Consider the following 22,753-nt stretch of genomic DNA (forward strand, 5'->3'; position numbering starts at 1 on the left):
AATAATACATGTATAGCATGTACAAAAGCACTTGGCCCCTATAGTATTTTGCTGCTATTTTTCCCTTTGGTAATTTTACTAGAGTTTTTTATTCATTTATTTATACTTACAGAATGTTGGGGTACTAAATGTTCTGTATCTGTATATATAAAGTATATTTTTATGTTCCTTGCCTCCTCCCATAGCGGGAGCTGCATGCATGCTCATCCATGTCTGCCTCTTCAACCCAATGAACTGTAGCCCACCAGGCTCCTCTGCCTGTGGGGTTTTCCAAGCAAGAACACTGGAGTGGGTTGCCATTTCCTCCTCCAGGGGACTTCTCAACCCTGGCATTGAACCTGCATCTATATGTCTCCTGCATGGCATTTGGATTATTTACTGCTGAGCTTCCTGGGAAGCCCTGCCATAACTGAGTGCTTATAAAATTTGAAATTTAGATCTCTGTTTCTAATAATGATAAAGTAGCTTATTGCAGACCAACACTCCCACCGATAACATTTAGAGAAGCTGGAAAAATATCCATGCAGGCACCAGAAAGCCAGTATGGCAACTAGGACTACCCAGATGAGACAGAACTCATCAAGGTAAACTAAAATTTTTGCATTGTTCTTTCACTCAAGATATTTTATATTCTCGGCATTGAGTCTAAGAGCCTAAAAAGTTGAGCAGGAAGTAGCTGTTAGTTGAGAAAACTATTTGGTAACCTCAAAGGTCTGAGGAGATAAAAATTAGATTCAGTCTATCAAGGAAGTGGGCCTCTGATGAAAGCTTCGTATTTCCAATTAGGACCCCTGAAATAGTACACACTAGGAGAAAAGGCAAATGGGAAATAGATGAACCCTCCCAAAAGAACTGTAAACGCTCTGGAGAATAAAATTATCTCCTCACTGGAAGAAGATGAACTAGTCAAATCTCAATTTATTCTGTATCTTTTAATTCATGTCTGACATTTAAATAAAAACATATGTGAAAATAATTCCTAATGACCAAAACCAAGAAGAAATACAGACAATAAAAATCAGACCAAGTTATTCATTTATTATTTGAGATTTACCTTATTTCTTAAAAAAATTAATTATTTGGCTGCATTGGATCATAGTTGTGACACATGGTGTCTTCATTGCATCATGAGGGATCTTTCATTGTGGTGCACAGACTCTGCAGTTGTGGTACAAGGGCTTAGTTGTTCTGCAGCTTGTGGGAACCTTAATTCCCTGACTAGGGATCAGACCCACGTCCCCGGCAGATTCTTAACCATTGGACCACCAGGGAAGAATTTCACTAGGAAACTGGGATATATAAAATAATCTAATGATAATTCTAGAACTGAAGACTACATGAAAGAAAATTAAGAACTTAAAATGCAGGTTTAATAGCAGATTAATCATAGCAGAAGAGAAGACTAGTTAGTCAAAGATAGATTACTATCTACTATCCAAGCCAAGGCACACAGAGGAAAAAAAAACAGTAAGATAGATTATTTTTAAAAATACATTAAAGGCATATGGGGCTTGGTGAAAAGATTTGACATATTATACAATTGAAGTCTGGAAGAAGGAAAATTTATGGTAGAAACAAGATTTAAAGAGATTCTGATTAAGAAGTACTCCAAAATAATAATAGTCATTAAAACACAAAATTTAAGAAAAATCGCAAACCCAAATTTGGGTAAAAAAATCCCAAACAAAAACCAAACAAAAAAATCCCCTAGGTACAATATAATAAAACTACTGAAAACAAAAGACAGAAAGGAAATTTCTAAAGCAGCCAGGTTAAAAAAAAAAAAAAAAAAGACATTTTACCTTTAAATTAGCAGTAATAAGACCAGCAGCTAAATTCTCATGGGAAATAATTATGAAAATTAGAAAATGATGGATTGATATCTTTAAAATGCTTGAAGAAAATAACTGAAAATCTATGATTGTGTATCCAACTAAATGTACTAAAACATGAAGGCAAAATATGAAATAAGAAAATTGAAAAGAGTACTTGTAAACAGATCCACGCTAAAAGAAATAATCAGAACACAAATGGTCAGATTCTTGATTTAATCCCAAATATTTAAGGAATCATTTTGTCTGTTTCCCTGGGTTTCCCTTTTAATTTACAAAGAATGATCAGTATAAATGAAAAATTACCCTTACTGTTTTATGCCTATGCTATCAACAAATGAAGGTCCTTGATATTGAATAATCAGACCACAATTTTCCTAGATTTCTTCATTTTTCTCTCCACTGTTTGTAAGTCATGCTGTCCATCTACACTTTCAGTGGATATTTTTCTTAAACATTCATAATTAACACCTTCTAAGTACTTGAGCAGCTTCTCAACTTTATATATTCAAAATACCTGAGGATTTGTTAACGTGAAGATGAAGATTCAGGACACCCTGAGAGTCTAGATTTCTATCAAACTTATGGGTGATGACAATCCTCCTGATATCTGGACAACAGTTTTTAAATTAACTTATTTATTTTAATTGGAGACAAATTACTCCAATACTTCGGCTACCTGTTGCGAAGAACTGACTCATTGGAAAAGACCCTGATGTTGGGAAAGATTGAAGGTGGGAGAAGGGGACTACAGAGGATGAGATGGTTGGATGGCATCACCGACTCAATGGACATGAGTTTGAGTAAGCTCTGGGAGTTGATGATGGACGGGGAAGCCTGGAGTGCGGCAGTCCATGGGCTTGGACACGACTGAGTGACTTAACTGAACTGAACTGAATTACTTTACGATATTGTGGTGGTTTTTGCAATACATCGACATGAATGAGCCATAGGTGTACATGTGCTCCCCTATTCTGAACCTCTCTCTCACGTCCCTCCCCACCCCATCTCTCTGGGTTGAATAGCACTTTTTGAATAGCAAAGCCTAAAAATACTTACCTGACCTACCCCATAGTCAAACTTACTCCTTACTGCTATTCCATATTTTAGCTTTATTTCCCCAAGAACTAAACATTAGCATTTTTATATAGTCAATGTTTACTTAAATTAACCAACTTGCCAATTTCTTTGCTTACCATTCCTTCTTGTATCTCATTTTACATTTTTTAATATTGCCTTTGGTGAAGGTATGTTTGTGATAAATTCCACTTTTCTATATGCAAAACATGGATTTATTTTACCCTCCTTCTTGAAAAATAATTTTACAGGGCAAAGCATTTGAAGATAGTGCCTTGTCTCCTGATCTCCATACATTCTAATGTGAAATGAGTCATTTGTTTGATACTCAGGTGATTTATCCTGTCTCTCTTCTTGCTTTATGGACTAATTTCCTTTGATGTTCATAGTTTAACTATGATATGTCTTTGTGTGAAATTATTTTTCATTTATTACTTTTGGAATATACTAAGCTCTTTGGATATGAGAACTGGTGTTCTTCAGTGGATCTGGAAAATTCTCAAACATAGTGTCATTAAATATCAGCTTATTCTATCATCTATAATTGTAATCAGCCATTTGTTGGCTCCATCCATTCTTTGCTCTGGCTCTTCATTGCTCTTTTATATTTTTTTTAATCTCTCTGTCTCTGAGTTGAATATCGGATATTATCTTTTTATCTATATTTTAGGCCTAAACTAATTCATATCAAATTTAATCTTCTGCTTTACTCATCCATTTTTAATTTTACTTATAGCTTTTTATTTCTAATATGTTATTTGCATCTATTTACATTTAAAATATTTATTATTTATTCATCTGTTCATGCTTCTTCTTTATTCCTTTAAAGTAAACTTAGTTGTATATTCTCTAGAAATTACAATACCTGGTACATTTAGCAACCCGATTCTCCTATATTTAACTCAAGTTGTCTTGTCTTTTTGTTTTTCTTTTTTCCCAGTAAGTTTTTCATTTGATTTGGAACTTTATCTGTAGGAATTCTTTGAGGCCTGGCTTGAATTAATATTCCTCCAGAAATGATTTGTGTTTGCTTCTGCCAGTTTCCTGGGGGCACCACTGACCTAGGACCACTTTAAATTAAATTGTCCATTTGAAATCTTTCAGACCTCACAGGTGGCGTAAATTTGGATGGCAAACCTGTGAAGGGTCTGTTGTGATTCTAAAATCTCAAGGGAGATTTTTTTCCTTCCACTGGTGCCAATGTAGAGACTGGAAAGTTTCCTTGATCTTCTGGTTTTGGCAGTGAGTTTATTTCTCATTCAACCTTCTAAAAGGCTACAGCCCATCGAGATTCTCGCTTTATGCAGGGTTCTCCTGATAGATTATCAATCTGGGAGTAGGCTCTCACCATTTTCTCTTACCCCCTCAACCCTATGGAATTTTTATAATGGGATCTCAGTCTGTCTAGGATAAAAGAACTCTATGCATTTTGGAGACTTGATGAGTTTATCTTCTTACTCTTCCTTCAGATACCTTGTGCAAGTCAAAGTTGCCAATGAGAGAGGTGAATTGTATGTTAATTAAGAACATTTAGATACTTCCTACCCATTTCACATTCATATAACACTACTTAATGCTTCTGACTCAAGATGATTATGGGAGTACTACAACATAGTGAAATTCATTTCTCTGTTCTCAACTAGATTGAAACTTCCAGTAAAATGCATGCTATGTCGCTTCAGTCATGTCTGATTCTTTGTGATACCATGTACTGTAGCCCACCAGTCTCCTCTGTCCATGGGATTTCCCGGGAAAGAATACTGGAGTGGGTTGCCATTTTCTTCTCCAAGGGATCTTCCCGACCCAGGAATTGAACCCTTGTCTCAGGCTTCTCCTGCATTGACAGGAGAGTTCTTTAGCGCCATCTGGGAAGTCCTTCCAGTAAAATAGTGGGAGTATTAAGTGTATGGATGTGAGAGTTGGACCATAAAGAAGCCTGAGTGCCAAAGAATCAATGGTTTTGAATTGTGGTACTGGAGATAACTCTTGGAGAGTCCCTTGAACTGCAAGGAGATCAAACCAGCCAATCCTAAAGCAAATCAACCCTGAATATTCATTGGAAGGACTGATGCTGAAGCTGAAGCTCCAATACTTTAGGCACCTGATGAGAAGAGCCCACTTATGGGAAAAGGCTCTGTTTCTAGAAGATTGAAGGCAAAAGAAGAACGGGGCGACAGAGGAGGAGATGGTTAGAGAGCATCACCGACTCAATGGACATGAATTTGAGCAAACACTGGGAGATAGTGAAGCACAGGGGAGCCTGATGCTGCAGTCCATGGGGTCAAAAACAGTTGGACACAACTAGTGACTGAACAACAACAAAAACAGCAGTCTTAAGTGTGTTGTCTCAACCAACCTGTATAGTTCATACCTTCTTCTTTGAGCATATCAGCTTTTTCCTGAATGTCCAATAAGAAATTCAACTAACATTAATAATCTTAATATTAATAATGCTAAGATTAATACTGTTAATACTAGCATTATTATTAATCTAATCTGTTAAAATGTGAAAATAGATCAATAGAAGTCTTGAATTTAGCTAATAGTTGGTATATGTTAGCTTGATCCTTTTTCCCTTGGGCACCTTCAATTAATTTCAGAGAAATCAAGTTCAGTTTCCTGATCATGTGCTTTAGAATGTTAAACTTCCCAGAGTCAAATCTCCCTCTGATTTCTTTTTCTCAGCCATCTACACTACACACTCAGTGGATGGAGTTAAAAGCTAGATAGTCAAGTGGAAGAGATTTAAGATGTATGTTTTGAGAATGTTCCCGGACCTGTCCCTGCAGTTGACACCCACAGATATGTTTCATACCCAAACCATACTGGGAGAATGATGGAGGCCCTCCTCAGTGCCTGAGATGAAGCCTGGGGCATGAGATGAAGCCCAACTGTGGTCAGTTTCAGTCTGATTTTTCATCATTACAAGGTCAGATCTGTCAGGCTTTCCATAAGTCATGGGTTAGTCATGCACTTGGGACCCAGGCAGCCCTCCAGCCTCCCCTTCTGAGAAGCTCTGTGGCTCAGGCCCTCTGTCACTTTTCTTTAGCAAGCAATCAGAGAGGCTCCCTCTGCCCCTGCTCACTCTTCTCCAGCTTGATTTCAGTCCCCAACAGATGGCTTGAACCCTATGTTGACCCCATTCCTCTCTCCTGACAAATTTTATAACTGCCAAATTTCTCAGGGTGAACATCAAAAAAAAAAAAAAAATTAAAGATGTAAAGAAACAACATTTTGAAGTCATTGTAGATAATGTCTGTGGTATTACTCACAGTTCATGTTATTTCAGAAGGAAGGGAGGAAATGGACACTCAAAGACAACTTCTAACACTGTTTCTTTGTATTGGCTGCTAGCTCTAAAGTTCTGATTTATTAATAGTCCTAGTCTACTCATCTATTCAATATCCTCAAGGATGATTCTGTTCTCTTCTTTCCAGCCTTCCTGGGGGATGAATCTTTTTTTTTCAATCTTTATTTCTTGTTGAATCTGGGAAACTTCTTTTTTATTCAGTCCAAACGATGCATCTCATTCTGTTTCACTGAATGCTAGTGAAATGGGAATAAATGATTCTTCTGACCAGTGAGGCATGCCAGTGGCTTCTTCAAAGACAAACCCGAGGACAGAAATCAATTTCTGGACAGTTTATTTTCGGGTCCCTTAGTCTCTTTGTCACACTCACATCCCCTGCTTTTTGTGTAGACTCAGGATGATTAAATGGAATTAGCTAGCCTGGGTTTGGGAGCCTATGCTCTATGTTTAATTAATTATTCTGACATGAATCCAACCATGTTGCTTTGACCAGATTATTTATTAATGTTTATTTCCTTAGTTAAGTTATTTACCTTTCTTATCTAGGTGTATAAATTAGTATCTACCTTATGTACTAGTTTTGAGCAAGAGAGACTGATTGTTGATAATGTAGTGCCTTAAATATGGGAGGGACTCAACAAAAGTTAAATATTATTACTCTTATTGTTGTTCATTTATTCATTCAAAAACATTAATTGTGCGATTGCAATTGTGGCAATGGTGATAACTCATGATTATAGTAACTTGGATTTACCCCAGGGTTCTGGCTAAAGTACTCATTGCTCTGAAGAGAAGGTGGGTTTCTAATGTCATTAAGTGCCTTGAAGTTCAGAGCTAAGTGACCATGAAGCTTCTCTTGTTTAAAAACACCATGACTCCCCAGCCCTGAGACCCAGTAAGGAATTCCTGTGTAGTTAGTCCCCCTCATGCATGGCTTCTGAGGCTCTTAGGCCAGTGTGTCTGGGAAAGTTTCAGGCTGGAGACATCAAGGAGTATTAATGTGCAGATGTAAGATCTGTCAAGAATACGAGCTGTGGTGCAACAAAAACCACCTGCGTGGCTTGTGATGTTTTTGAAACAGAGTGCCGGAAAGAAGGGGCCCAGGGCCAAGAAAGGAAAGCGGAGCTGTGGATTTGTATGCAGCTCAGAGCACAGGCCCAAGAACAGGAGGTGAGGGGGTTGGGGGGACACTGCTGCTGCCCCGCCCCCACCGCTGATTTCAGCGTCACATTTTTTTTATGACTGATGGGCCATGTCAGACTGAGGCTTGCTGGGTTTACTTCTGTGCATGCAGAGAAGGGACTAAAAAAGGTCAGCGTTTTTCTTTAAACCTCGAGAATCGGTTACTCAAGGAGCGATTCCCCCAGCCCCTTTACATCAGACTATAATAGGAAGTTTCCAGATGGTAGCACAAGGCCATCTCATGAGTTGCCAGGACCTGGGCTGCATGCCCCTCAGACCTCAGGAGCAGTAAATCTGGAAGGAAGGCAGTTAGTCTCCAATTAGAAAGCTAGCGTTCACCATCTCCCTCCCACTACTTTTCTGAGCTTGCCAAAAACTCAGCAAGGATGCTGCCATAGGTTGGGAGCAGAGCCACAGCAAACAGGGGGCCCTGTGCCTACCAGTGGTTCTGCTTCTGTGGGAGAGAGAAGGCGCAGCTGAGTGATTGGCCAGGTCCTGTCTCCCGGCTGAGAGAGAGAGAGGGCCGTTGCCAAAGCAGGCCTCACGGCTCTACTGATTGTTTCTCAGAGCCATGAGTTAAACTGGCTTTTCTGTTCCTAATTTATGCCATGAGAAGCTTGACTACAACTTAATTGGGAGTTCCAGAATGGTAGAGAAACGGCTACTGAGGTACGCAGCGCTGGCAGAAACCTGGAGTCAGAAACTGCAATTCAACAAACTTCAGAAAAAGCGATTTGCTGAATGAAGGCTGATCAGAACTAAACCGTTCCCTACCAAGTGGCAAGGAAAGAAGTCCAGCCATGTCAGGAGCGCGGAGACGTTGTGGACATTATCCAGGCTGAGGGGAACAGTTTCCAGACCAGCCTTCCCACCTACAGTGCTATCAACATGCCTTCGCCCGACACTCCCACATTTCCGTCACATCCCTCCTGGCCTCCAGGAGACTCTCTGCAGACCCCCATGCTCTGTCCACCGCAAGGGCAGTCCCGCTTGACTCCCCGCGTTGGTTGATGAAAACCCGTATGGACAGGAGAGAAGGAATAGGGTCAGGGGTGTAGACAACACCTGGAGGAGAAGAGGAAACTCCAAGACCTGTGACAGGAGTGACGAGCTGAAGATTGCGCTGCCTCTGGAGTGTTTCACCTAGAAGTTACATACATTGATGGAGAGGTGCATTACATTTGTATTGATTTATTTCTCTTGAGATGAGCAATTTAGCAAATGTTGAACTCCTGAGAGAATACAAAATGCTGCTATGAAGAAAAACTATTTGTTGCCCTAAGTGGAATATTTGCTTTATTAGGAGAGAGATAATGAAAGTAGGATTTTTTAAAACTGATACTGATTTTAATAGAATTTCATTCTTATCTCACAACAGTTCTGTGAAGTAAGCAAATAATATGACATTATTTTTATTTTGTGGGAGGGGGTTGGAATGCTCAAGATTATACACGTAGGACAAGCAGAGCTGGGTCCTCAACCCCATTTTTGGAACACAAATCTAATTATCTTTTTCCCATTTAGACTCAGTTTTATTTACTTAGACGCCTAAGTCTAAGACTTTCCTGAAATAGAATGCTTATTTTATGAATATGCTTATTTAAGGTAACACAAAATATCGCCCATGTGTATACATCTGTGCATGTGTGTGCACATGTGCCTAGGTTCCATCTAACATGACTTGGCTTTCAGTTGTTACGTATAGTCAGAAAGACCTCTATCCTCATTTCTGACTGAAGAGGTAATAAATACGTTTGTAAATATCTAATCTGCTTGAAAAGAAATAGAATTTAAAAGGCTATCTGATTTCCAAACAATGTTCCTTTCAGGTATGTTCTCTTTATTTCAGTAAATGGAGATGAAAAGCAAAGTAAAAATTGTCTTCAATTATTATTATCTGTTACTGTTGGGAGTAATTTTCCCTTGAATAACTATCATTGTTCAGTGTAGGTTCTTGCTTCACACTGACTGACTGTTCTCAAAGCAAATGTCAGGTATTTACTGCAAGCCGGCTCAGTTTGTTTCAGGCAGCATGTTAAACCCTGGAGCTGTGGCAATACTTACTTATCCCTTTCTCTGGTCAGTTTCCATGGGATTTTTTATGCTCTCTACTTGTATTAGTCAGGATAGCCTTAGTTTCAGTGTAATAACAAACAGCCCCTGTGTCTCAACAGCTTAACATGAGGAAGTTTGTTTTGTCCCCACAGAAAATTCACTAAAGTCCGGGTGATTCTCCAAAAGCTTATTTCTGAATGGTACCTTCATGATTCAGTATATTCCAGCCTTTATCATCTCAATATGAGACTTCTCATTAAAAAGCAGAGAAAGAATTCATTGATATTTCAGGCTTTGACTAAGCAAAATACCTCAATTCTCACAGCCCCAAGGCCATGGTCACATGGCTCAACTTAACTGTGATGGCATCCAGGAAATAAAGTCTACCTGGTATCCAGGAACAAGAAGACAAATTGGTATCAGTAGCCACTAGTAAGGTTCACCACGCTGTATCTGTGCTCAAGAGACCAAAGAAGAGGCTATGGATAATCACAAACAATAGCATTTGGTAAGAACCAGACGAAGAGAAAACGACACTGGAGCAGTTTGTAGACAACTGGGCTGAGGTTGTCAGGGAGGCAGAGCTAAGCTGGTCCCTGAACCATAAAGGGGGAACTGGAGAGAGGGAAATCAGCTCCTCATAGGAGGGAGGGTCAGAGGAGTTCTGGGAAAGAAATAAAGCAGGTGAGCTCTCCTCAAGCCCACTCCAGGTGAGTGACTCAGCGTAGACTGTGTTTTAATCGTGCTAAGTTATGTAATCAAAATAAGTTGAGAAGTGAAAGCCAGAGAGTAACAGAAACCCTATGTGGAGAGGCATCTGTGTAGGACTTGAGAATGCATGGTTTTCCTGGGAAAACCTTTATGCACCATCTCTAGGGTATTGATATTTTCCTGAAAAGTATTCCCAGTAAGCCAAGGGGAATGCTAAAAGCTGAATTATCCATCAATCTGTTTAGCCAATTCTTAAAGAATTTCAGCTTCCTTTAAAAAAAAAAAAAAAAAAAAAACAGTTTTATTGGAGTACAAGTTTTATCCAAAAAAATTTACTCTATTCCTAAGTAGAGTGCTATGACTTTAAATAAATGCATACAGTTGTGTAGCCACCTGTACAATGAAGATGGTGAACATTTATTTCATCTGGAAAAGTTTCCTCATGCCCTTCTCTAGTCAATATACTTTCTCTACACCCAGCCTCGGGCTTCCTCTGCTTTTTTTTTTTTGTCCCTATACTTTTGCCTTTTCTGGAATATTATGTAATGGAAACATACAGTCTGAGGCTTTTTTGAATGTGGCTTATTTCATTTAGCATAATGCATTTGTGATCCATCCGTGTTGTTACATGCATCAGTAATTCATTTTATTGATGAATACCATTTCATTCCATAGATGTCCCAGTTTGTTTATTCATTCACCAGTTGAAGGACATTTGGGCTGTTTCCAGTTTGGAGCAATTATGAATAAAGCTGCAATAAACTTTCCCATCTAGATTTTTATATGAACATATATTTTCATTTCTCTTGGGTAAATAGGGATCACTAGGTCAAATGGTAAGTGTATGTTTAACTTTACAAGAAACTGCCAAACTCATTTCCAAAGTGTCTCAGCTCCCCTCTTAATTGCAGCTGCTTCTTGCTCTCATGATGCACTAGGGAAGTTTTTAAAGGTAATAATGATATTTAATCCTCATATATTTATGAATTTCACAATTTATAAAGCACTTTCTACCCATTGTTTTATGTGATCCTTGTATTTTTAGCATCCAAGAGAGGAATGACGCCAAATTTAGAGGCAGGAGATCTGAGCTAGGCTCTTCCAAACTTATATAAACCCTTCAACTTGCCAGGGTCTCAGTTCCTTTATTTGAATAATGGGAATGAGAGTCATAGGAGACATTATGGGGATAATTGTGATTAAGGGCTTTGATTTTAATGTCAGTCTTGAATTTGAATCCTAGCATGGCTACTTACTGTCTGTGTTATCAGCAAGTTACTTAGCCTACCTTAGCTTCACGTATCAATAAAACATAAAATGGGAATAGTAATAACTACTTTATGGAGCTATCTTACTGATTAAATGAGATATATGTAAAGACCTTAGTAGAATGCTCACTGTAGATTAAGTGCTTCATAAACAATTATAAATACTATTGATAATATTATTGCTATGGAGTGAATGTGCCTGAAACTGACACACAAATAGCAAAGCATTATGTGGAAATGAACCATTTAGGCAATGAATAAAATTAGAGTTCAAAATATCTAATATTACTGATACTCTTGGTCTGAATACTTCTAATATGCTGGAATTTTAAGCCCAGGATTGGATCTGGCTCATCATGTGGCCTGTCTAAAATCTTTAAAGACGTTGTTTTTGTTTTTTAAATTAATTTAAATTTTTATTAAAAATATTTGCTTAAATTTAATGTTTATTTTATCTTAGAATATAGTTGATTTACAATATTTTGTAAGTCAATATTTTGTTGGGCTTCCCTGGTGGCTCAGATGGTAAAGAATCTGCCTGCAATGCAGGAGACCTGGGTTCGATCTCTGGGTTGGGAAAATCCCCTGGAGGAGGGCATGGCATGGCAACCCATTCCAGTATTCTTGCCTGGAGAATCCCCACGGACAAAGGAGCCTGGCAGGCTACAGGCCACGGGGTCCCAAAGAGTCAGACACGACTGAGCGGCTAAGCACACACAGAATACAGTTGACTTACAATATTCTGTTAGTTTCAGATGTACAGCAAAGTGATTCAGTTTTATATACACGTATCCATTCTTTTTCAGATTCTTTTCCCATAAAGGTAATTACAGAGTATTGAGTAGAGTTCCCTGTGCTATGCAGTAGGTCCTTGTTGATTATCTATTTTATATATAATATAAAGGTATTATTAAAATAGCATCTCCTGTGAATCCAGACTACAAATCTTTAGCACCGTGCCCATTGCTCTGTTTGCTCTCTCTGGCCTCAGAATGCATTTGTTAGGGCAGAAATCTGATGACCATGGAAAAATAGAATTCATTCTTATAGCCACAATGCGTCTAGAAGGAAGCTGTCTAGGGGTCTTCCGGCCTAAGGCATTTTGGGAGCATTTATTGGAGCCCTGCTCTTCAAGATATCTGGGTGCTCCAGATGCTACCTAGGCCCTGCAAGGAGTGTGGCATTATAGTTATGCAGACTATGTGGGAGACCCTAATGGAGCTGAAGTAAGACAGCTTTTATGAGGTACACAGACGGTTTTATGTACTTTCCTGTAAGTGGCTCTACATGTTTGTACACATTCGGTGCTCAGGTGCCGCTCAGGTGCCACTCGGGCCTGTTGGACTGTTGGCTACGTGGTTAATTAAAATAAGCACAAAGCATGTTGTGTACATCATCATTTGATCATGATTAGCTGTTTGTTTTAACTTTTCATTTTGAAATGGCCTGAAGCTAACAAAAAAACTTGCTAAAATACTACTAATACTTCGATATACCGTTTGCCAAGATTTACCAATTTTTACATTTTGCCACGTTTGTTTTACCACAATTCCCTGTTCTTTCTCCCTCTCTCTCTCTCCCCATGTGTGTACGAGTGTGCATATTTTGTAATTTTTGGAGCCATTTGAGAATAGTTTACATACACTATACTCCATTACCCCTTAAGTATTTTGTATGCATTTTCTAAAGAAAATTATATTATCCTATGTAACCACTGTACAGTTATCAAATTTAGGAAAAATACCATTGACACAAAATTTGTATTAAACCAGTATTGCATATTCTGGTCTTGTCAATTGCCCTAATCATACCCTTAATAGCACTTTTTCCCTCCATTTATGGGATCAAGTATAGGGTCACATATTACATTTAGCTGTCATGTTTCTTTAGTTTCCCATAATCTGTAACAATTTCTCAGTCTTGCTGCATCTTTCATGTGACTGATATTTTTGAAGACTACAGAATATTTTATAGAATGTTCCTCAACCAAGGTTTGTCTGGATGTCTCCTCATAATTGTATTCTGACTATGCATCCCTGGTGGGAATATTATAAAAGTGAGGTTGTGTCCTTGTCAGACTCTCACTTCCAGAAGGCTTCCACATTTATCTGCTCTCATTGCTGATGCTAATTTTGATCGCTAGTCAAGTGGTTGTTCAGTTTCTTTCCTTTCAGTTCTGATGTTCCCCTTGAAATCAATAAGCCTTCTGTCCTAGATTTAGCACTCATTTATGATTCCAAACCAATATTTACTATGATTATTATGTCACTTTATTTACATTTATCAGTTGTCATTCTATTATAAGGAAAACCCCACTTTCTTATTTATGTATGCTCTATCATCTGTCAATATAAGTATATATTCATGAATTAATATTTAATCAATGGGCTATAATCCATTACCCTCCTTTTATTTTGATGCCAATAGGAGGTCCTTTAAGCTGCACCTGTGTCTTTTTGACATTTTATTTGTGTTCTTTTGAGAGATTCATTACTTTCTGGTACAGTTATTTCAGGTTTGTCGTGTACTTTTGTCCCTTCATCCTGGAATCAGTTATTTCTCCAAAAATAATTTCTTCTTCTACCAAGGAATGATATGGAGAAGCCAAGATCCAGGTGCTATTTGTGCTCATTGCTACTGGAGTGTCACTTCTTTCATGTACTTTCAGTAGACAGAGCTGGGGGAAAAACTGTATGCATATCTTTATATTTTTCTTTTCTTTTCTCAGCCTGTGAGATCTTAGTTCCCCAACCAGGGATTGAACCCATGCCCTGTGCAGTGGAAGTGAGAAGTCTTAATCTCTGGACCACCAGGGAAGTCTCTATGTGTATATCTTTAGAAATCGCTAGTTCACACCAACACCTTTAAACTCCAGTCCACCTCCACATGACTCTTCCTTGCCTTCCCGCCTTCCTTATTTCCACCTTCCTTCTGCTATAGTGAGAATCTTGACTACCAATTTACATGAACACATTTGTAATTCTTAATTCTAATACATGAAAATTACTTTTGGATGGTTGAATGGCATCACCAACTCGATGGACATGAGTTTGAGCAAGTTCTGGGAGTTGGTGATGGACAGGAAAGCCTGGCGTGCTACAGTCCATGGGGTTGCAAGGAGTCGGACATGACTGAGTGACTGAACTGAACTAAAGCCCAAAATGTTATGTAGAAAAAAGCCCTACATAGACTCGTTCAAGGTTTGTTCACCATTCCATTTCCTTAAGGCTGAAGTTGTATATTCATAGAACGGTTCCACCATCGTTAGTATTAGTTCTGTTTTTTTTTTTTTTTTAATCCTTCAGTGTGATTATTTCATTCATTTTAAACACAGTGAATTGATTTGTCTCTCTCTCTTTTTTTTTTTTTTTTTTGCATTTGGTTTGAGGTTTGTAAAGATTCTGCCTGCAATGCAGGAGACCTGGGTTCGATCCCTGGGTTGGGAAGACACCTTGGAAAAGGGAAAGGCTACCCACTCCAGTTTTCCGGTCTGGAGAATTCCATGGACTGTAAAGTCCATGGAGTCGCAAAAAGTTAGACACGAATGAGCAACTTTCACTTTCCCACTCTGTTTGTTAATTTTACTTTTGAATGTATAGAACATCACTATGTTTCCATAAATTCGAACTCTACAAAATTCTACACTCAGAAGTATCCCCCTCTTTAACTTGCTCCTCCTGTTGTAGTAAAGCAAGTTTACTGTTTATATTAATCCTTCCCATGTTTCCATATGCAGAATAATCAGATTTATATGTATTTCCTTATTTCTTTTCCATTTTAACACAAAAGGTAGCATGTTATATACTTTTTAAACTACTTTTTACAAAGATTCAATATCGCAGTAGATCAAAATCCTACTGTATGCCTTGTTCTTGCTGTGGATTTATAGTGCTTTCATATTGTGGCAAAGAAGATGCTTCTGAAGTACCCCAAGGATTAGCATAGAATTTGTACCCTTATACACATTGTTTGCTAGATATTTAATGGATCTGGTCATTGAAGGGAATGAAGGGGCGGCCCTGAAATATAACTGTGTGTACTGGGCCGTTTAAAAACTTTTCTGTGTCTTCTGTCATCTTCAAACGGAAGTCTGAACTCCTCAGCTTGACATATGAAGCCTTTAGAATCTTTCCCCCATTCATTCTTCTTTAATCACTTAATTTTTATTGGAGCACAGTTGCTTTACAATGCTGCGTTACATTCCCCGGTTCCTTCTTCTTTTACTTGTCCCCAGAGATCGTATGCAGTTGAAAACCATTGAAGAACTTGATCCTCATTTTAACACACTCTTTCACACTTTGAAGAATTTGAAATTCCATTTTGGTTGTGTAGGATTCTCTTTCTTTTATGCCTGGTTATCATGTAACCATTTTTCCTTACCTAACTTCCTTGCCATCATCTGTAGGAAGTCCTTCTTAAAACTAGTTTGGCAAACACTATTTCTCTTAACAGCACGTGGCACACGTCACGGATATAGCACTTACTAACCTGTATGGTTATCCTTGGTTTGTCTCCCCTATGCGATTTTGACTTCCCTCAGAGTTAGAATCCTTGCTTATCTCTAGTGATTAACACAGTGCCTTCTGAAACTGTATTTTAACTGATTTGTGAAAATGATAAGAGGCTTCCCCTTTCTGGGTTTCAATCTATTTTACATGTCCAATGACTGGTCTACATTAAATTATCTCTATAGGACTGTTACAAACCTAACATTTTGAGGTGCTACAAGGCAATGTGGTTTTTTTTTTCCTCCTTTAACAAATTCATCACTGACAGGAAGGGGGCGCCATTTAACAGCTTGTGAAGGAAAAAAGTCTGCTTTTGTAACTGGTCTTACTTTTATGGAAAGAGATTGTATTGCTATTTTAGATGAAATTGAAATAGATTTCATATTCTTCTCTGAGATGTCAATTTACTTACACTTTGACACTTGAATTGAGAATGAAGGCCAGGATCCTTATCTGAGCTCCACTGAATATGTGTGCATAGCATTAATTATAAATTCTGGGTGGATTTATGAAAGTTAATAATGGTGATAGGGAAAGAGAATAATGGTTAATAATCCATTATGCTATTAGATTTATTAATAAATATTATACATATGAATGTGTATATGTGTATACTATAGTATGACATCTGGAATTGGAGGAGGTATTTCTCTGGGGGAAAAAATGACACCACAGTGGTATTTTATAATGTCTGTTTCCATCAGGATAAGCAGCAGCAGGAGAACAGAATTTCTGTCTGTTTCTTGTGTCACCAACAGTAGATGCTTTGTGTTAAGGCTGAGCACACATTTCAAGGAACTTCATGCCTGAAGCAATGCAGAGTCCGTGGAGGTCCCTTTGGACCACATGTGGCTCTGAGATCCAACGGATCAGAATGCTCAAGCTGTCTAGTTTAAAGGAGGGGTAGTCTCGGTAAAAACCTCTCCATGATATCTGCTCCTGCTTTCTTGGTGCCTGTTTCAATCGAAGTTGCTTTAACTGCCTGGGGCCAGCCCCATGAGGCATAAATAGAGCTTGTTATTGTAAGAGGTAACCTCAAGCCACTCTCTAGTGCAGTTATACATAAATAAGACCAGGACCGGCTTGGAAGGGGTGTAAATCTCTGGCTAAAATGAGAGAAGAGGGAGCCATTCACTTTAAACCACAGTTAACATGCTGACTGAGTTTCCAAATAAACTTTTATCTCTTAAGACTGATTGCTAGTCGTGGTTATAAAAGTGAGCGTGAGAAGGTGACCAAGGAAGAAGTGGCCACACCTTTGCAGATTCTTCAGGGCTATCTTCATGGGCATTTTTCTGGGAGCAAGACAGAGGCAGTTCTGTGTTCTTCCAGACCCAAAGAGGGAGCATTCCCTACCGCTCAGCTTCTCTTGTATTCACCCCCTAATCTTCTTCTTGCCAATCACAGAACCCAGAGTGAAACAGGAGAGGTGGTCCAGAAGACAGGTTTTCAGCCAGCTGCTTTCTCCTGCAAAAGGGATGGAAGGCCATCCTGCTTTTGCCTTCAGTGGATTGCACAGAAAAAGCTCCAGGATGTCTAACGAAGATGTATCATCTTTGAGTGCCTGCCTCGTGGGTATTGCAATAGGAGTTTGACCGACTGCACTGCCCTCTCTCTTGGAACACTTTTGCAAGGCAGAAAATGTTGCTAGTAGATTACTGTTGTCCGTTCTCTTACAAAAGTGAGGAAGGCAGCATTTCTTTGAGGTGTTATCTTCATCTAGCTTTCTGGTTTGTTTTTACTTGATTTAGAATTGTCTTTCCCCTTAAGAACCATCTCTTCTGCTGCCAATGTACACAATGCAAAATAGCAAAAATGTGTTTTGTGTTTGAACTTATTTGATTTTTCACTCATAATTAAACTAAACTTTTCTGCTTTAGGTTAGACCTTTGCTGTTAAGATCAATGATTATGACTTACTGCTTTTCTCCCACTATTTAGAATCTGCATGTCTTGATGTTGTTTTCAGCACTTTCAAGGAATTTGTTTCAGTTTATTTTGGGATGACTTGTACTTTTTTTTCTTTCTCTGTAATGGATATTTTTTTCCTTTCTCCTTCCTTTTGTGGATGTCATAGTAGTAATCAAAGAAAGCTTTTTTTGAACAAACAAACAAAAAGCCTTTGATAACTGAAGTATAAGTAGCCAAATATGATGTCCTGGGAAATCTTTATAAATATGAGATGCAGATTTCCTCTGACATCCTTGAATGCTGGTCATCTTAGGCAAAGTAAAGAGTTATGACTCAATGAACTGCATGCTGACATATAACTAAATAAGTAAACAACTGGAGTGAAGGCAGACTGCTGTTTAACAGCTTCCCCAGTTACGTATACACTTTCAAACAAGCATGAAATGTGGGTCTCTGGACATCACTTAAAAGAACCACAAATAAACAGAGTGTGATCCCACACTCCTATTCCTCCTGGACAGTGAGAAAGGCTGGCTGGGAATTGGGGCGGTTTCTGTTGCTCTTCTGTCCTGTGTGCTGTAAACACAAACCCAGTCTCTCGGAAAGCTCAGGGTCATGTGGCTGCTGACAGACCCATAGAGCCTAGAAAAGCAAGGAGGCAAAGAGTCTGTGACCCGTGTTCCATCACCTCACCTTTCATTTTGCAAAGAATTTCAGTCCAGACTCAGATATTTCTATTCTAACATCTGGGCTAAGTCAGCCTAGGGGACTGGGAGCCAGATTTACAAATTCTCAAGTGGAGCTCTCTTTTTTCACCTGCAAGATATATGTTAAGCTCAAGCCCTGCAGTCTGGGGTCAAATGGATGCCAAAATAATAATACATATATGTGGAGCACATTTATTTTGCTTTAAAAACAACATTAGAATGAGAAGGCCCATTAGACAGTTTCTATTCTAGCTTCCTTTTTTTTTTCTACCTGTGAGGAAACTGAGAGAACAGAGCTCAAAATAGAGGTCAAGGGTCCTTATCCTTGTTCAGTAGCTAAGTCATTTTCCACTCTTTGTGACCCCATGGACTGCAGCACACCAGGCTTCCCTGTCCTTCACTAACTCTCAGAGTTTGCTCAAACTCATGTCCATTGAGTCAGTGGTTCTATCTAACCATCTAACCTTCTCATCCTCTGCCACCCCCTTCTCTTTTGCCTTCAATCTTTCCCAGTGTCAGGGTCTTTTCCAATGAGTCATCTCTTCACATCAGGTGGCCAAGGTATTAGAGGTTCAGCTTCAGCATCAGTCCTTCCAATAAATATTCAGGGTTGATTTCCTTTAAGATTGACAGGTTTGATCTCCTTGCTGTCCAAGGAACTCTCAAGAGTCTTCTCCAACTCCACAATTCAAAAGCATCAATTCTTTGGTGCTCAACCTTCTTTATGATGCAACTCCCACATCTCTGTATGACTACTAGAAAGACCATAGCTTTAACTATATGGACCTTTGTCGGCAAAGCAATGTCTCCACTTTTAATATGCTGTCTAGCAAGGGTCTTTAAATTTCATGGCTGCAATCACTGTCCGCAGTGATTTTGGAACCCAAGAAAACAAAATCTGCCATTGCTTTCACTTTTTTCCCCTTCTATTTGCCATGAAGTGGTGGGACGAAATTCCGTGATCTTAGTTTTTTGAATGTTGACTTTCAGGCCAGCTTTTTCCAATCTCCCCTTTCACCTTCATCAAGAGGCTCTTTAGTTCTTCCTATCCTTGGCCTTATCCTTGCCAGTTGCTTTTTACTTTGACATTTAACTGTCTATCAGTTACATGTTACTATGCAGCACACAGACCCCAAATCAAGTGACCTAAAATGACGATTCATTGTATGTCACAATTCTGTGTCTGCTCAAGCAGTTCTGCTACTCTCACGTGGGCTCACTTGTACAATGACACTCAACTGGCCAGTTGGCTGGAGTCTGGGCTCACCTTTGCAGCTGGCTGGGCTGAGCCTCTTGGTCTTTGCTTGATCATTTTCACCCCAGACTTCTTTGCAGCATGAGGATCTCAGGGCAGAGATCCAGGAGGGGAAGTCTCCAGTGTGGGGGCCCTTATCCAGACTCTGCTTGCTCTCTTTGCTGCTGTCCTGCTGACCAAGGCTGATCTCGTGGCCAAAATCAGAATCAGTGTGGAAAAGGAATGCTATAGGTGTGGCTATTAAGAATATGGCAAATAGGGGGCTGTTGCTGTTAACAGTGTACCTAATAGCCTACTGCAGCATTTCCTCAGCAGTGTTCCACATAAGAATGGTGTCCTGAAAAATGTTAAAAGCCCTGCCCTGAAAGATTTCTCTGGTCAAGGGTGTGTGCACTAAATCCCCCAAACCCTGATGCACTAATGTGCACTATGCCCCCACCCACATTAGAAGAGGAAGAGGAGAAAATGGTATTTCCTCAAGTATTTGACCTAGATTTCCTTTTCCTTGTGAAACAGCTATTAACACCACAGAAAATAGTTTTTAGAGCACAGGCGTTTAGAATGGTTCCTCCTACCTTTTCACCCTTCCCCTTCCAGATACTTATTCAGTGGAGCTTCAGGATCAAATCCTGATTTGTTGACATTGTGTGTTTTTGCACAGTGGCCAGGCAGGGGTGCACCTTCTCAGGGGCTAAACAAAACCTGAAATGCCTGAAGCTCGTGGACTACAGGGCCTCGGCACAGCCCTGGGGCTTTGAGACCAAAAAACAGCCATTCTAAGTCAGAACAAATGTTATTTCCCGAGGAGTTATATAATCCCAAAGAACATGGCTCTGGGTTAGAAAGTTAGTTCCTGAGTATGTCAGATACTGCAGAAAAAAAATGGTCTGATATTTTCTGCCTGTCCTGGGTTTTTATTTTAAAATAAAATATACTTACTCTGAGTAAGCATAGAATTATTATTTTCTTCAAAATATCATATCTTTCATAATTAAATCCTATCTTCAGTGTGTGACTCATGCACAGTACAAAATTTAAAGCAGCAACAGTGATTATACAGTAAAAATTAATCTCCTTCCAGTCTCTAATTCTCCCCAGAGGCAGTCACCAATACGTTTCTCATACCATATTTCAGCGATAGTCTATGTTTAGTCAGGAATATATATACAAACAGCACCAGAATACAAGCACTTCTTGGCCTTATTTTACTTAAGTTTCTTTTTTTTTTTTTTTTAAATAATTTTGTCAGAGATCAGTCTTTGCAAATAGAAAGAAATTTAGCTAAAAGAACACCTAGAATTTTCCATGGAATTTCCACACGGACCATTGCATATGAACGTCACTGTTACCTTTAAGGTCTTCCAGTTTCCAGATTCATGTTTTTTTCATTTTTTCACTAAATTTTGCTTGCATGTGTGCCCAATCATGTTTGACTCTGCAACTCTGTGGACTGCAGCCCCCCAGCCTCCTCTGTGTATTGATTTTTCCCAGTCAAGAATACTGGAGTGGGTTGTCATTTCCTTAACCAGGGGATCTTCCCCAACCGAGAATTGAGCCTGTGTCTTCTGCATCTCCCGCACTGACAGGTGGATTCTTTACCACTGAGCCACGTGGGAAGCCCTTAATACATTATGTTACAGGTTATAGAGTTCAGTCAGTGGCAGCCAGCCATTCTGTTTACATTGTCTGTTCTAGGTTGTGGATGTGAGCACAAGGACCTCCCCTCAGTCCTGGCTCTTCCTTCTGCCTGTAATAAAGTAATGCTGGAATGGACTCAGTGCCAGCCCCAGGACTCCACTTTATTTTTTTGAGTCTCACTTTCTTCTTTCACAAAATGAAGATAATCCCAGTGGCCTTGTAAAGAGTAATGATAATAAAGTGTGAAAATACATTTGGAAGTATTTAGTAACCTCCAGGTGTTACAGAGCTATTATCCAACTCATGGACTGTACAGTCCATAGAATTCTCCAGGCCATAATACTGGAGTAGGTAGCCATTTCCTTCTCCAGGGGATCTTTCCAACCCAGGGATCAAACCCAGGTATCCTGCATTGCAGGTGGATTCTTTACTAGCTGAGCCACAAGGGAATCCCAAGAATACTGGAGTGGGTAGCCCATCCCTTCTCCAGTGGATCTTCCCAACCCAGAAATTGAACTGGGGTCTCCTTCTTGGCAGGTGGATTCTTTACCAGCTAAGCTACCGGGGAAGCCCCAATTATATTGTAGGTCATAGATTTCAGTCAACGGCAGCCAGCCATTCTGTATATATTATCTGTTCCAGGTTGTTAACGTGAGCACAAGGACCTCCCCTCAGTCCTGGACCTTTCCTCTGCCTGTAACAAAGTAATGCTAGAATGAACTCAGTGCCAGCCCCAGGACTCCACTTTATTTTTTTGTGTCTCAATTTCTTCTTTCACAAAAATGAAGATAATCCCAGTGGCCTTGTAGACAGTAATGATACTGAAGTGTGAAAATACATTTGGAAGTATTTAGTAACTCCACATGTTACACAGCTATTATCCAACTCAACTTGCTGTGCTGTGGAACACTCAGTTGTGTCTAACTCTTTGTAGCCCACCAGGCTCCTCTTCCCGTGGAATTTTCCAGGCAAGACTACTAGAGTGGGTTGCCATTTTTCTCCAGGGGATCTTCTTGACCCTGTTTCTCCTGCATTGGCAGGCAGATTCTTTACCTACTGAGCCACCTGAGAAGCCCCTCCAACTCAGGTTAAATACTGATAAAACTGGTATAATCAAGGCTCCTTTTCTTTTTAGAGTACAGCTCTCCCAAGCACCCGACTCATGCCAAGAATGAGTACAATTCTAAAAATGCAAATCTGATCGTGTTACTGCCCTTTGCAAAACTCTCCAATGGATTATCACTACCCAAGTGAGCTTTACATGATTGACCTTGTCCATGTCTCCAACTTCATGTCTCAC

Source organism: Dama dama, chromosome 11, assembly GCF_033118175.1.
Source record: "Dama dama isolate Ldn47 chromosome 11, ASM3311817v1, whole genome shotgun sequence".
Lineage (NCBI taxonomy): Eukaryota > Metazoa > Chordata > Mammalia > Artiodactyla > Cervidae > Dama > Dama dama.